Source organism: Aricia agestis, chromosome 20 (assembly GCF_905147365.1).
Source record: "Aricia agestis chromosome 20, ilAriAges1.1, whole genome shotgun sequence".
NCBI classification, from domain to species: Eukaryota; Metazoa; Arthropoda; class Insecta; order Lepidoptera; family Lycaenidae; genus Aricia; species Aricia agestis.
In genome coordinates, this window is record NC_056425.1 from 11,966,295 (window position 1) to 11,972,366 (window position 6,072).

The following is a 6,072-nucleotide window of genomic DNA, read 5'->3' on the forward strand; positions in this document are numbered from 1 at the left end:
TCGTAGGGTTCAACCTGCGTTTGCAATGTAAGCGGAAAAAAATGTAATTATTTACGATATCACATTAGAAACCCCAAAAATAACAGTATTTCTCCACTATTTAATGAATGTTATTATACCCATAACCTTCCTCTTGAATTCACTCTATCTATTTAGTTATCTAAAGAAAACTGCATCAAAATCCGTTGCGTAGTTTTAAAGATTAAAGGGAACAAAGGGACATGAGGACAGACAAAGCGACATTGTTTGATATTATTCTTATAATTAAAAAAAATCTTAAATAAATGTATAGTATAAAAGTATTAAATATTATATTTCCGTTGTCTGGTACCCGTAACACAAGTCCTTCAGGTACTTTAAGCGCTGGGCCAGACTGACGTGGTGTGAAGCGTCCATAGATATTATATTATTATTATTATATCACGTGGTAGTAGTAGTACAATAAAAATGCAACGTCGAATACTAAATGCACAAATGATTTTCGTTAGTAAAAAAACGAAAACCAAAAATAATCAATTTGTATATTTTTCAAGAATTAAAAAAAAAAATCGAAGCAAAATTTTATCGACAATTTCCAACGTTTAGTCACATCCCTAGTTGTACGTCTGACAAGGGATCTTGTATTCTGGATTTGTGGCAAGTTCCAGCGTATATTTCCGCAGACAATTTTGAAACCAATACGTTTTGGATATTGAAAATTGTCATCGGAATATGGTTGGATTAAGCCAGCACGGATTGATAGGTATTATTTTATAAATAAGCTCAGAATTTCAGTCTTAAATTGTTTACATGTTGTTGTGCAGTAAAGATACCTATAGTTAAATTTTTTTACTAGATATTATTCGAGTTTACAACTCGGGAATGTATCGGGACAAAAATTTTTTGTTACTTGTTAGTTGTTACTCGGGGCTGAAAAAATTGAGTGTTTCTATGTGAAATGTAACAGTTAAAAATTAAAATGTCTCAAATCTATATCTATATCTATATAATATATAAAACTCAAGGGTGACTGACTGATTGACATAGTGATCTATCAACGCACAGCCCAAACCACTGGACGGATCGGGCTGAAATTTGGCATGCAGGTAGATGTTATGGCGTAGGCATCCGCTAAGAAAGGATTTTGATAAATTCCAACTCCAAGAGCTTAAAATAGGGGATGAAAATGTGTATATAATAATCCTTCTTAATGCGAGCGAAGCCGCGGGCAAAAGCTCGTACTATAATAAAAATGTACTAATTGAAGTTTTAAAGGCTTTTTTTCTGATAGAAATTATAAGATCTGAAAATAATAAAGTACGGCAGCCGTACGTACAATCATAAGTAATTACAGTGTAGTATCTATGTATTTTAGAGTATTGTAACCAGTTATTGAGCGTCGTTAAAAAAGAATATTCTATATGAAATATCAATCAATACGACAGAATTGCAAGGATTTTTTTGATGATAGATAGGTATCTATCATCAAAAAAATCCTTGCAATTCTGGGGTCTTTTAAGGTATGAATGTATCATGGTGGCACTTAAAAGACCCCGAGGTGTTTGATTCGTTAATTATGCTTGGATGACATTGACAGCTTAGGCTAGCTTGGCGAACTGGCTTCCCTTTCTCGTATGCCGTTTGGGTTTAGTGACGCACAAAAAGAACTTTATAGAGCGCAGGTGATAGGTATCTAAGAGGATACACCAGCGGCTAGAGAAAGTCCTTACTTCATAGGATCATTTCTATAGTAACCTCTTCACGAGATCATCACACTATGTGAGATCACTTTTTGAGTTGCAGTAGGTTCTATCGTACCCGCAACTCTGCCATAAGCGATGAGTGGAACACCATGGGGTTTTAGTGGGTAGACAGGAGTCCCCCATACCCCGGCCGATATCCCCAATTTGTCGGGGATGCGTAAAGCATTTCCCCATGTTAAAAAAGGGGCTAGAGAAATAAAAAAGTACGTGTAATATCTATAGATGTCTCCCTTACCTCAAGCCTATACCGCAAAACGCGATAGAGACAACTGCAGAAAATCAACGATTCGTTGTCTCCTGATTCCTTCTCCAAAACTTAACCGATTTAAATACTTTTTTCATTAAAGATTAATGAAAGGCTTGAGCTGTGTTCCTGTTTTTTTTTTCTTCTTTAATCTAGCCAAATCTGTTTTCTGGATGTTTGAACACAGCGGACAATCTGGCTATTTTTTCGGGTTTTGAACGTTCATATCTTATTTAATAATTAAATTATGAAAAAAAAAGAAAACATAGGGACATTGTATTAGTGGCCGTAGATATTCAGGAAAAAAATTATAACTCTACTAGCACTATCCAGGGAGGAAACAGGGGACAACGTTTGTATGGAAAAAAGGGCGGTGTGGACTAGTCTTAATACACAAACAAAACATCTATAATGTCACCGCTTTTATGTCACCTGTCAACTTTTGACAATTTAAAAGTATCGATATGTACACGTCACATCACTTTAACGAATGACAGTTGCACCCGTAGGTGCGCCGCGCGGATGATAAATGTTGGCGCTAGAGAGTGCGCCTGTCAAAATATCACTTAGCTAGGGAAGCGTATTTGAAACGATGAAATTATATAAATCGCTAAAATTTTTGAAAGAATATTCTTACTCGTATTTATTATGAACGAGCTTTTGCCCGCGGCTTCGCTCGCGTTAAGAAGTAATATTATACGCAAACTTTCATCCCCTATTTGAACACCTTGGGATTGGAATTTATCAAAATCCTTTATCCTTTCTATTGTCGCTACAACAACAAATACTAAAAACAAAATAAAATTAATATTAAAGGCGGGCTCCCATACAACAAACGTGTTTTTTTTTTGGCTTTTTTACTCGCTATGAATAATGGCAACAGACAGACAGACAACATTAAATTTTCACAAAATCCTTAATTATAATAGGTATATACAATTTAATAATTAATAACAATATTAAAATTGTTAATAATAATAATATCTATTAGGATAAAATAGTTCGGCGTGCATCCGTTGTCTGATTGCCATAACACAAGTTTTTACTTAGCATGGTATTAGACGACGTGATGTACGCTACCTAGCTTTTATACTATTGTATATTATTGTATGCTTAATAAAGAATTTGAATTTGAAAATAAAAATTTTAGGGGCTGGCCTAATATTGCTCTATAACGGTACGGAACCCTTCGTGCGCGAGTCCGACTCATACTTGGCCGATTATTATTTCGTTACGGAATGCAATAGCTTAAGAGAGACAGTCGGCATGGCGGCCATGCCGACTGTATGGGCGCCGCAGACTCGATCGCACAAAAAGTCTGTCGTCTGCGATCTCCCTTAAATGTGTGAAAAATCCGTTGTCCATCTATTATTATAAAATAGGGAAAGCGGCCAGTAATTTTGTGTACTACGTAGTGAAGATGAACATTGAACAAACAGCAAACGGTGATGGAGAATGAAGATGATGACAGTGATGATGATGGATCTGAGTGTCCGAGGAAGTACTTTGAATACGTAACAGAGCACTCCGACACTGGAGTATGTTAATGCCGAATCAAAAAGCGCATTACAAAAGCAGCGAAGAGTGATCTTGTGGAATGACAAAAGGGAATACTTTTGAGTTCTAGATCACTGAATAAATTCAAACGAAAAACGTTTCATATTTCCGCGTTTGGTAAAATGTTTTTCCTAAGGTTTAGCTAGGAAAATGCAGACTGATCACCTGATGGTCTGACAAGTAAGATGATCCATGCGTCGTACATGTTAAAAGTCGGTCCTGCGCCTATATCGTCAGTCCTGTCGGTCGGTTACTCTGAATAGAGAGTACTGCGTACATACTTGGGCACACGCCTCCGTGGTCTCTTAACCACTGGGGTTAAGAGCTGGGCTCTAGACTCGGAGGTCATGAGTTCGATTCCCGCGTTGGAAACATGTTATTTCCAAGTTTGGTTAGGACAATGCAGGCTGATCACCTGATTGTCTGACAAGTAAGATGATCCATGCGTCGGATGGGCATGTAAAAAGTCGGTCCTGCGCCTGATCTCTCGCCAGTCGTGTCGGTCTTCCGTCCCACTGGGTTATGAGAGTAATGGAATAGAGAGTGCTCTTGTGTACTGCGCACACACTTGGGCACTATAAAATTTTATAGTGCCCCCGCTTGGTCAATGAAACCGGCCACCGTCACCGAAACCGGTGTGGGGGGGTATTATTATTATTATTTTTAAATACTTGGGCAGTATAAAATTTGCCTTGTGTAACTAGCATTTCAATGAAACCTGCCACCGTGACCTGTAAAGGAGACATTTTATTATCAATAGCACTATACACTCGCATAATATTCCCATTCCGTCCAGAATTCCCACTCCACATGACAAACGCCCTGGATTACCTGGGAATTACGCATCATTCCTATTCCCAACATGACATCTTATAAAATTTTATCTGCGCATTAAATGGGAATGGTAAATAAATATTCAGAACGCACGCGCCGTTCGCCGCAATTGTCAAGATATTGATAGCAATGATTTCGATGTGGGTTACAACTTAAATGGGACACGCAGGTATCAGGCAGGTTCTGCCGTATCCTTGATTTAACGGAGACAACTTATTCAACATTGATGAAACGCACCTTTCTGGTATTTCCAGTATATTTAGGTAAGTACTTACTTTATTTTAATTTATAACAATTTTTTAACAAAATACACGACTTTCGACAAAGTTATGGTAGGTGAGTGCAAGAAAAGTAATGTTGAAGATGAATTTTCACCAAAAGAATTATAGTGCAATCAATTACATAAAAGGATTTCTTATGTTTACGCCAATATTCATACTAATATTTTAAATGCGAAATTGGGTCTGCGGTCTGCCTGTCTGTCTGTCTATACCTCTTCACGCCCAAACCGCTAAACCGATTTTGCTGACATTGGGTACAGAGATATATAGATCCCCGGGAAAGGACATAGAATACTTATTATTAGAAAGTGACGAAAATAGAGGCTCTTCTTGGGACCAATAAGGCCCTGAAAAATTTATACAACATGACGTTATGTGTGAGAATACACTTCTCAGGAAAACAAATAAAAATGTTTCACCATGTGACATAGGAATGTGGCAATTGACTAAATGACGTTAAACGATTACGAAGAATAGCATCGACGTACTACGTAGGGATGTCGCACTGTACGATCGAAGAAACTTGTAGCTTAGCAGCAGGACCACGATGTAAAAATATTAACAAATTGGTTTTACTTTAAAAGACGTTTTCCTGAAATTCGTAAATAGCACGGGAATTACAATTTTTTATAATAGGAAGAACTTTAGAATACGATTTTCAAAAAGAAAGATCTACCCTATAATAGAGATTATTATTTTAAACGCAAGAAGCAAAAGAAAACGTTACACAATACACACAGAGTTAAGTATGGGAACATCACGTCACTGAAATTCTCAACAAAATATTGAATATTGTGTGTTTTTTTTTAGTTTTTGTGGGAAGCCTTGTGTACCTTCATCCTATCACAGGTCAAATAACACTGACCAGTGTATAATTGTACAAATGTATATACACATACAATGAGCGAGCACGGTTGAAAAGCAATTACTGGGAGGACTGCACGGGCGAAATTAATTAATAACTGATTCGTTCCACTTGGTGCCTTTTGTCTTTTTTGGCCTTTTAGACTGAAAAAGAAAAAGGTCGTAAGATTATTTTTATTATTAGTACTGATTTTCCTCGATATTTTAATTCATCTTGAAGCTTCGTCTACTAATGTAGAAAAGTAATTACGAGTTATTTGCTTTAAGTATTTACAAGCTATTTACAAGCTTAAGCACGATATAATAGAGACGAGAAGGATGTCAGAATCCTTCTCGGTTGTAAAAAATAACTTTGTTTTCTTTTAACTTCTTTAATTTAAGTTCAACCATAGTTTTGTATAAAATATTTTATAATAGTTTCGTTAAGAGCTCACCTGACTCTAAAAATCAAACATCGTCCTTCTCTCTTTACACTCACGCCCGTCTTTCATATGCCAGGTGAAAAAGGACGGCGCGGAATCATCGCCGAGTTAGTTTTACTTGAATAAAA

General features: G+C 36.6%; 1 non-coding gene across 1 annotated transcript; it reads left to right on the forward strand.

Moving 5' to 3' along the window:
• The first annotated feature begins 1,699 nt into the window (after positions 1–1,699).
• On the forward strand, positions 1,700–1,771 carry LOC121737506. Its single transcript, XR_006037152.1, has one exon. It is a non-coding gene; the product is annotated as a small nucleolar RNA U3 (small nucleolar RNA).
• Positions 1,772–6,072: the final 4,301 nt, after the last annotated feature.